This window comes from Otolemur garnettii, unplaced genomic scaffold, assembly GCF_000181295.1.
Source record: "Otolemur garnettii isolate 467f Iridium unplaced genomic scaffold, OtoGar3 scaffold00008, whole genome shotgun sequence".
Taxonomy (NCBI): Eukaryota; Metazoa; Chordata; class Mammalia; order Primates; family Galagidae; genus Otolemur; species Otolemur garnettii.
Genome location: NW_003852403.1, coordinates 26,170,725 through 26,181,247, shown reverse-complemented (window position 1 = coordinate 26,181,247; position 10,523 = coordinate 26,170,725). Strand labels below are relative to the sequence as shown.

Here is a 10,523-nt window from a genome sequence, read left to right as displayed (position 1 = left end):
ATCATGTCTTTTGTAGCAAGATGAATGGAACTGGAGGCCATTATCTTAATTGCAACAGCTTAGACACAGAAAGACAAATACAACATTTTCCTACTTATCAGTGGGAGGTAAAAAGTGTGTACAGGTGACAGCAGAGTGTGGGAAATGGAGACCTGAAGAGTGGTGGGGGTGGAATGGGGGTGGATAATGGGTGGTTACTTGGTGTGTAAAACATGCATTGCCTCAGTGATGTACGCACCAAAGGTCTCTACTTCACCACAGTATCAAACTGCACTGGCACCCCATGAATATATACAAATAAAAATATATGGCCCTTCTTGGGGGGTCATGATGGGCAACAAGATGACATTTGCCAGCAGGGTCATCCTGGTAGTCAAGCCACACACTCCATTAATAAGATTTCCTGATAGAAGAGACAATCCTAAACCCAGCGTATCAGAGGCTTTGAGATCAGCAGGGCTACTGTCTCACTCTTCTGCAATTTCCCAGCATTCTAAGGGAAATAAATCACCAGATTTGCTGATGTATCAGAGGCCACCAGACACTGCAGAAATAATAAAAACATTACCTCAGAAATAAAGGAGGAATCTTGTGTCCCAATAAGAAATTGAATATATCTAACGTGGAGGGCCAGGGTAATCACTATGGCTGCTGTTTGTCATCAGACGAAAGAATTATCTTTGCAATAAATGACTTCCCCCCCCACAGGGGGGGAAGGGAAAAAATAACTAAAAAAGCCACCTTAGGTCAAATATAAATACCACTTAATTAATACATAAATATTGCCATATTAATGATCGCGCAGTTTTTTAACTCATTTTCAAACCCTATTTCAGTGATTGCAAGTAATGCATCAAACTTTTCTTTGCAGTGTGTACACGTTCTCCCTGTTAAACTGCAGATAGATTGAACCATTTGGAAATGAGACAATTTTTGAGTATGAGCTATTCAATGTGCATAGTAAAAATTCCATGTTATTCATTAGATCACACATTGGAGATACTCTCCTGACATTTGATATGTCTCTGGAAAAACAATAGATGAGTCATCCAGAACAATAGACTCTGTTGGCTCCAAGCAGACCCAGCTGAGTCCATTTACACCCCGCCACCCCTACTGTTAGCCTTACCAAAGAACTATAAAAACTGCGCATCGCAGATGCCACCAATCATTTTAAATGGCTTCATACATTTCTTTTGTATGATGTGAATACATTCCTGGGTTTTCATTTTAAGACTGGCTGGGCTATAGATCCATGCTTATCTTTGGTGATTACTTTGCGAAGTGCTTTGAAACACTGCAGATACTCAGTTTGTTCAATGTGTTAATAAATGAAGGGGCACTCTGGTGAACATTGATTTTTATATTATGTATGTTCCTAAAAATTGTGACATAGACTAACTTTTTAAAATTAAGTATTTATTGTTTTGCTTTTTCATTTATCGTATTTTACTTTGTAACTCTTGTACAGACATTTAACACCTAAGGTTTAGGTGTTTTTTTCTCTTCCTGTTTTGCAACCTGTCAACACCAGCTTTCTCCTCCAAGTTTCTGCCAAGTAATTCATAATACATAGACATCCTTTTTGAATTAGAATAATAATCAGCCCTTTCCCTCAATTTACTTCTTACAAATTTTAATTTCCATGTTACAGGTAGTCTTTAAGTAGGAATGTACTTATATATTTATTTCACCATAAAAAGGGAAAGGCAAATAGAAAATACATTTCAAAAATAGATAATGTCCCAAATTTTATAGCTCTAGACTTAGTAAGTAGCAGGAATGTCAATCCCAAGAAAATAAAAGATAAAAGTTTGGGGTAAAATTTCTTACATGCAACAAGAAACCTTGTTATATTTATGACACAAAACCAAGGTATCTATTTTCCCTCAGCACAAATAATGTGTTGGTTTGCTAGAAATGGCTATAATTATGTGGTATACAATAAAGGGTTCCATTGATGCCAAAAACAGAAAAATGGGTGAACCAGACCAAAATCATGTATTGGGTAAACAGCTTCCCAGACAAATGAATTTAGCTGACTTAAAAAAGCAGTTTCTTTTACTTTCAGTTTTATGATCTTTACAGATAGATCCAAACTCAATATTTATTTAAAAAAATTGAGGTACAAGGATCAATATCACATATTCCAGAAAACAAAAGAGTCACATGTTCAGCTGAATAAGTTGACTAACTTTCATCCAATTTATAAACAGGGTATGGTGCTGGTTGAATTGCTGTTTATGGATTATGACATTGATATCTTGAGTTTTTCTTTTAACTTCTTAGGAAAAAGGAAGATTTAATTTTTTTTTGGTAGGAGATGTCTAACAATTATAATTTTGGACAAAGTTTGGTTATCTGGAATTCAACATATGTGTATGTTTAAATTTTTTAATTTAAGATAATTTATATTTTCTTAAAAGATAGAAAACAGATGAGCTAAACCAGTTTTTAATTTGTAATCTTACCCTCTTAGAGATAGTCATTGTTAACTTCCATACATGTACATCTAATGTCTTGGTCCCTCACATTTTTACTATAAAAATTTTTTTAAACAGCATATATTTATCACGTGATATCATAAATATATTTGTGAAAGCTGCGTTTTTAACCTAACAGGATACAGTATAGACATTTTCTCATGTCACTTTAAGGAAGTTTTGGCTTTCATTTTATGCATAGGACTCCACAAGTTCCAGAGAATTGGCAACTTTGAAACATCAGTATCTGTATACTTGACATAGACATTAGCATTGAAATGTTGTCAAAGCAGTTTTATAAAAAGTGGATATGGATAAACATTAGCTGGGACAGTATATTGTGGAAGTCTCATAATGAATTGTGCTAACAGACTAATGTAGGATAATACATAATGTTGCTTGGAGGGACTCTTTGAGATGGACCTAAATTGTTATAGCAGGGAAGGATGTGTTTGTTAAATGTAAATGTGAATTTCCTGAAGATAGCAAGTAGTTAAGTCTTTTTTTTTTTTTTTTTAAATTCATTTAGCTGCTGTATGTCTTTTTATCAGGTAATTTAATCCATTTACCTTAGAAGTAATTATTGACAGGGAAGGATTTACTGTTGCCATTTTGTTCATTGTTTTCTGTTAGTCTTAGAGTTCTTTTTATCAGTTTTTCATCTCTTGCTGTCTTTCTTTGTGTTTTGTTGACTTTATTTGTATTGATATGCTTTGATTCCTTTTTCTTTTTCTTTTGTGAAACATCTATAGATTTTTGTGTGTGTGTGTGAGTGTAGTTATCTTGGTTACATAAAACATATTCATAACAATATTTTAAGCTGATGACAATTTAAATTCAATCACATACAAAAACTCTAGCTTCTCTAGCCCACACTAACTTTACAATAATAAAACTACTGTTGTCACAACCTAATGTTTAGTCACATTGTGTACTTTTTATCACATTTCTTAGTTATTGTTAGTAATGCAGTATTCTGTATCTGTCTATATTTTTACCTTTTAAAATAAGTTTCATACTTTCTAAAGCTATTGCTTATGTGTTGCTGTTTGGCATCCTTTTATTTCAACTTGAAGAATTCCCCTTAGCATTTTCTGTAAGGCATGTCTAATGATGATTAACTCCTTCAGTTTTTATTGGCCAGTTAAAGCCTTTACCTTTCCTTCCTTTTTAAAGGACAGTTTTGCCAAGTATAATATTCCCGGTTGGCACTTTTTTTCTTTAAGTATTTAAAATATATTATCCCTTTCCCTCTGCCCTGCAAGGTTTCTGTTAAAAAATTAACTAGTATCCAGGTGTGGTGGCTCACGCTTGTAATCCTAGCACTTTGGGAGGCTGAGGCAGGTGAATTTCTTGAGCTCAAGAGTTTAAGATCAACCTGAGCAAGAGCAAAACTCCGTCTCTTCTAAAAATAGAAAAACTAGCTGGGTATTGTGGTGGGTGCCTGTAGTCCCAGATATTTGGGAGGCTAAGGCAATAAGATCTCTTGAGCCCAACAGTTTGAAGTTGCTGAGAGCTATGATGCCCCAGCACTCTACCAAGGGTGACATAATGAAACTCTGTCTCAATTAAAAAAAAATTCACTAATAGCTTAATTTTTGAGGAAGAAGAACAAAGCTGGAGGCATATTCTTCCTGATTTCGAAATATATTACAAAGATATGGTAATCAAAACTGTGTGATACTGGCATACATACTGACGTACAGACCAGTCAGTCTCCATAGAATGCAATGGAGAGCCCAGAAATACATTTGCACACATATAGTCACTTGATCTTAAAAAGAGTGCCAAGTATACACAATGAGGAAAGGATAGCCCTGTCAATGTTGAGAAAACAGTATATCTCATATGCAAAAGAAAAGAAGGAAATTGTATCTTTATCTTATATAAAAATCAATTTTAAATGTTTGAAAGCTTAAACACTGGCTCGGCGCCTATAGCTCAACCGGCTAAGGCGCCAGCCACGTACACCTAAAGTGGCGGGTTCGAATCCCCAGCCCGGACCCGCCAAACAACAATGACGGCTGCAACCAAAAAATAGCCGGGCGTTGTGGCGGGCGCCTGTGGTCCCAGCTACTTGGGAGGCTGAGGCATGAGACTCGCTTGAGCCCAGGAGTTGGAGGTTGCTGTGAGCTGTAATGCCAGGGCACTCTACCTAGGGGGATAGCTTGAGTTTCAGTGTAAAAAAAAAAAAAAAAAGAAAGCTTAAACACTATACTTAAAACTATGAGACTCCTAGAAGAGAATATGAGGAAAGCATCATGATATTGGTCTTCACAATGGTTTTTTTGCATAGAACCCCAAAAGCACAGGTAACAAAACCAAAAGTAAACAAATGAGACTACATCAAAATAAAAATATTCTGCATGGTAAAGGAAAGTAAAAAATGGGCTAAGGATTTGAATAGATATTTCTCAAAAAAAGAGATACACATGGCCAATGGGTGTATGAAAAAATGTTCATGGTAGTTCATCATCAGGAAAATGCAGATCAAAACCACACTGAGATATCACCTCACCAACTTTTAGACTGGCTGCTGTAAATAAAACAAAACAACCAAAATTCAACTAATGTTAGTGAGGATAGGGAGAAATTGGAACACTAGTATGCTATTCGTGGGTATAACACTGGTGCATTTGCTGTGGAAAACAGTATGGAAGTTCTTCAAAAAACTTAAAAATGGAACTATCAGATGATTCAGCAATCCCATTTCTGGATATTTACCCAACGATTGAAATGAGGCTATCAGCACTTGAAGAAATAGTAGCACTCCCATGTTTATTGCAGCACTACTTACAATAGCCAAGATGAAGAAACAACCTCAATGTCCACTGCCAGATGAGTGGATACAGAAAATGTGGTATTTACATACAATATTATTCAGACATAATGAAGAAAGGAATCTTATGATATACAACTACATGGATAGACCTGGAGAACATTATGGTAAGTGAAATAGATCAGTAACAGAAATACAAACACTGTATGGTTCCACACATATGAAGTATCTAAAAATAGCCTAATTCATAGAATCAGAGTAAAATGGCGGTTGGCAGGGGCTGGAGGAAGGGGGAAATGGGGAGTAAATAATGGACATGAAGTCAGGTAAACAAGAGTAAGTGCTAGGGATCTGCTGTACAGATTTGCATCTATAGATAACAATACTGTATCGTATGCTTAACATTTCATTAAGAGAGCAGACCTCATGCTTCATTTTCTCCACAAGGTAATACAATTTTAAGAAAAAGCTTTCAACTCTCCCAATTATAAATATGTCCCCTCCGATTGCTGTCACAGTTTACTGAAGGAGAACCAGTATCCTTGTTTCCATCACTATGAATTATAAATTGTCACATCAAACGTGGCATCAGGGTCCAGTCATGAAAACCAAAAACACACCATTTTTAATAGGAAGAATTTAATAAAGGAAATTGATTAAATAGTATTTGTCTTACAAGCCAAAAAGGAAACATCATGGTGATGTAGATACATTCTTGCAGGGAGCAGCTATGATGCCTGTGGCTGGGAAACAAAGGAAAAGTCAGACTGTCAAAACCTGTGAGTGTGGAGGGGGCCCTGTGAAGCTGGGAATAAGCCCTCCACCAAGGGCTACCTGCTGCTGGTGCCTCTGAGGGCAGTGAGGAGGCTGGTTATGGCAGTGATAGAAGATGCTGGAAACTGGAGCTAAACTAGGGTGACCAGATTTTAACATTTGTAAAGCGGGACAACATGGGGGGGGGGCGGGGCAAGGGACCAGGCAGGGCAGGGCCTGACAACAATGCAAACTTTGATAAGCAGTTCTCGATAATCACTTCTCAATAATTATTTGTTATTATTACAGTTTAACATTATAAAATTAACAAAAATAATATAAAACTCATATTCTGGCGAAATAGCCACATGGCAGCCGAAAACCATATATTCCCTTCCAGTTCTCCCGCCCATTGGGGCATTCTTTCCAAAAATCAGGACTTTTTAAAAACACTACGGGACATAGGGCAAATTGTTCAAAAGCGGGACATCTGGTCACCCTAAGCTAAACTTTGTTACCAGGTTGAAAGAACATGTCTGGGCAGTAATGACAGGAACAGGAAGCACAAGGAAAAGAAGCAAGTCTCTTCTTCCTCCCCTAACCCCGTCTCCCCCCAGTGCTATTCACTGAACCCAACAGAACTGGGCAGCCACAGCATGAGGACATTAGAGGGCTGCTCCAGTCTGCCTTTGGGAGGAAAATGTTTGGAAAGTCTCCACTGCAGAAGTGACACTTGAGTCTTAAAAATGAGACAATTTATTTTTCTGCCTCTACTGCTGGTTACGGTGCCCATGAAAAAGCTTGTGCTGAAATGGGGCGAAAAAAAAAATTAGGTTCTGAAGTTCATGTTCGTGTGCTCACCCTATAGACTGTAGAAGATGAAATCATGGATGCCGCCGAGAGTCAAAGACAACGGAAAAGCTGGGAATCTTGGTTGAGCAGTTTGTAACCATTAAGAGAACAGTAAGATCACCAGCACTTCTGAGGTGTCTTTTCTTTTCTTTTTCTTTCTTTCTTCTTCTTTTTTTATTTTTGAGTTGTCTTTTCTTGAAAATATTTGAAACGCCTCACCAAGAAGTAGCTGAAGAATAACCTGTGGGATTGGTTGTGTGCAGTTGCTAACAGCAAAGAAAGTTACTAATTTCTTTCCTTCCAAATTAACCAGGATGAAGAAGATAAGATTAATATAAAGAAGATAAGGATTAAAATTCACTTATTTGGAATATTTTGTATGAGCTCTTGAATACAACTTGGGAACCAAACTGGTGACTCATGCTTATAACTCTTCTGTATGGATTGAATAGAAAATTGGAAATCATAGCAAAAGGGCCTCATTTGGATTGTCACTCATTTTTAATTTGACTTTGTTTTTTCTGCTTGAAAATTTCAAGTCTCATTATAGTCCTACCAAATTAGAACAAGGTGACTTAAGGGAACTGACGACCACTGTGCAGGTAGATAAGGGAGTGGGGATGTGAGCTTCTGTAAGTCACTGTTTCATTTTTTAAAAGTGTGACAGTCAATTGCATCTGGTGCTTTTTCGAAGAAAGTTCAGAAATACAAGTGGGCTCCTCTCATTCATTAAAAGCAAAACTGGTGACTTCTTTCTAAGATTGTCTTGGGTGGTGCCTGTAGCTCAGTTAGCAGGGGCGCCAAGCCACATACACCTAGGGTGGGGGGTTTGAACCTGACCCAAGTCTGCTGAGCAATAACGACAACTGCAACTAAAAAATAGCCAGGCATTGTTGCGGGCGCCTATGGTCCCAGCTACCTGGGAGACTGAGGCAAGAGAATCGCTAAAGCCCAGGAGTTGGAGGTTGCTGTGAGCTGATGCCACAGCACTCTACCCAGGGTGACAGCTTGAGGCTCTGTCTCAAAATAAAAATTAAAAAAAAAAAAAGATTCTCTTGTGAGAAAAATCGTGGTGTCCATAAAATGCAGGTCTCTGGGTTATAAATTACTGCTGATGTACACAGTTATGATACTAATCCTTTTTCTTCTAGAGAAATAAAATATGCTTCTTTAGCATTGCTACATATTCAACTACCCTCTATAAGAGGGTTTGGAAAGTTATCAAAGTCCCACATTGTAAATTAAGTAAATGTGTACAAAAATGACTTTGTAAATAATTATAGTTTCTACCAAGTCTTTGAAACAAAGTGTCATTTTGGTCGCCAGGAGAGAGAGCTGGAGGAGTGGAGCTTCCAGATATGGCCTCCACAGTGTGCCCAGGAATGGGACCTCTTGAAGCTGAGGGCTCTGGCTTTTGTGAAGGGGAGAGGGGAGAAGCCCAGAAATAGCTGTTTCTATGCCATGGAACCTGTGACTGAATTTAATGTCAAAAGTCATTCTACAAAGTGGTGTGCTTGCAAGATTTTGTGCCAACATGTGCAGAGGCTTGAAAACTGAGAGGTGGTTACCGAGGCTGGGAACACATTAATTGTTGCTTAGAGAGGCTTTGAAAGAGATCCTGATGCCTCGTGGTGCCCTTCTAAAAGCTAAACAATAGTGCAGAAAAGCTACCCTTGTTTTATAACTACCGCGTATAAAATTCACATTTTCAAACAGCTTGCCTGCAGCTGGTTTCCACACCTGAAACTGTGCTCTGTGAGTTGCATGGCTGAAATTAAATGTTCAAGTCCCGCCTTGGCTCCAATTTAACATTTGATGTTCTCTGGATTAACCTGAACAGTGTTGAGGCTTTGTAATTTCACTTGTGGTAAAGGCATTTTCTATCTCTATACAAATTTCCTGAAGCAGAATTACTTGCGTATTTCTTCTTTGCCCTCATAGAAGGTGGAGTTTCTTTCAAACTTAACCAAGGCACCAGTTGCTCTTTGGCTAGGTCCCTTGCCGTGATTACTGGCAGTTTGTGACTAGTGTTTGCAAATGTCACTTGTTTGTTGCATTGGTTTTCCCATGGAGTAATTTTTGTTTGCTTGTGAAAAAACTTAACTCGGGGTTGAAATTAGCATGTACTTTTTAAAAACAAGTCTTAGATTTTAAAACTTCTAACAAAATTGAAACTCATTGGTTTTTCTATGCCTTTTGGAGCTCTTATTGTCAAATTTGATCACATTTTATATTAAAGTGGCTAACCCATAGCTAAAAATATAGAGATGATTTCTATCAAGACAATAGTCCACTGATGAGTCTTCTTTTTATCTACCCCCCCCCTTTTTTTGAGGTTCAGATTTTGCATGTGGAAATGCCATACTTACCAGTGGAAGAGTAAGAACAAAATTTCTATGGTATCAAGGCCAAGAGAAAGAAAAAAGAAATGTGAAAACCTTTGCCAAGAGGAGCACGTTTTGTTGGTTTGAGCAATTTACCACACTCAATTTATTAGTATTGAAAAAAAAAATCAGCCAGGCTTGGTGCCTGTAGCTCAAATGGCTAAGGTGCCAGCCACATACACCAGAGCTGGCTGGTTTGAATCCAGCCCAGGCCTGCCAAACAACAGGTGACAGCTACAACCAAAACATTGGCTGGGCATTGTGGCAGGCGCTTGTAGTCCCAGCTACTTGGGAGGCTGAGGCAAGAGAATTGCTTGAGCCCAGAAGTTTGAGGTTGCTATGAGCTGTGATGCCACAGCACTCTACCTAGAGTGACAGCTTGAGGCTCTGTCTCAAAAAAAAAAAAAAAAAAAAGAAAGAAAGAAAAGAAAAGAAAGAAGAAAAAGAAAAAAAATCAGCCAATGACAGGCTAAGCTTTTGTGTATCTGACCCTGAGGTTTTACAATACACTATTTCTCTCCACTTTAGCCAATCACATGCTCACTTTGAATGTCATTTTAGCCATTTGCCTTGGACCTTAAAAGATGCAAATTAAACAATGCAAAAACAATTTTAATATATGAATTAAATCCAGTTTCCATTTGTTTTCACCACATGCCCACTGTAATTAGAGAATATTGAGCTAAATAACTGTTTATAGAATTTAGCTTGCAGTTAAAATGTGGCAGTAAGTGAAAGATATTTGAGGGATACATGCTCTCATAAATATGTGGGACTTGGGTAGTTTGAATTTTTTTTTATTAAATCATAGCTGTGTACATTAATGCAATCATGGGGTACAATGTGCTGGTTTTATATACAATTTGGATATTTTCATCAAACTGGTTAACATAGCCTTCACAGCATTTTCTTAGTTATTGTGTTAAGACATTTTTGTTCTACGCCTACAAATGTACCCTTGTAAGATGCACCATAAGTGTGGTCCTGCCAATTACTCTCCCTCCACTGATTCTACCCCCTCCCCTCCCCTTCCTCTCCCCTTTCTCCTTCTTCTTGGGCTATAATTGGGTTATAGCTTTCATAAGAATGCTATAAATTAGTTTCATAGTAGGGCTGAGTACATTGGATATATTTTCTTCCATTCTTGAGATACTTTGCTAAGAAGAATATGTTCCAGCTCCATCCATGTAAACATGTAAGAGGTAAAGTCTCCATCTTTCTTTAAGGCTGCATAATATTCCATGGTGTACATATACCACAATTTATTGACCC

The 10,523-nt window shown here is 37.6% G+C and overlaps 1 pseudogene; it reads left to right on the top strand.

The window, feature by feature from the left end:
• Positions 1-327: 327 nt before the first annotated feature.
• On the top strand, positions 328-692 carry LOC111723120 (annotated as a pseudogene).
• The last annotated feature ends 9,831 nt before the right edge of the window (positions 693-10,523 follow it).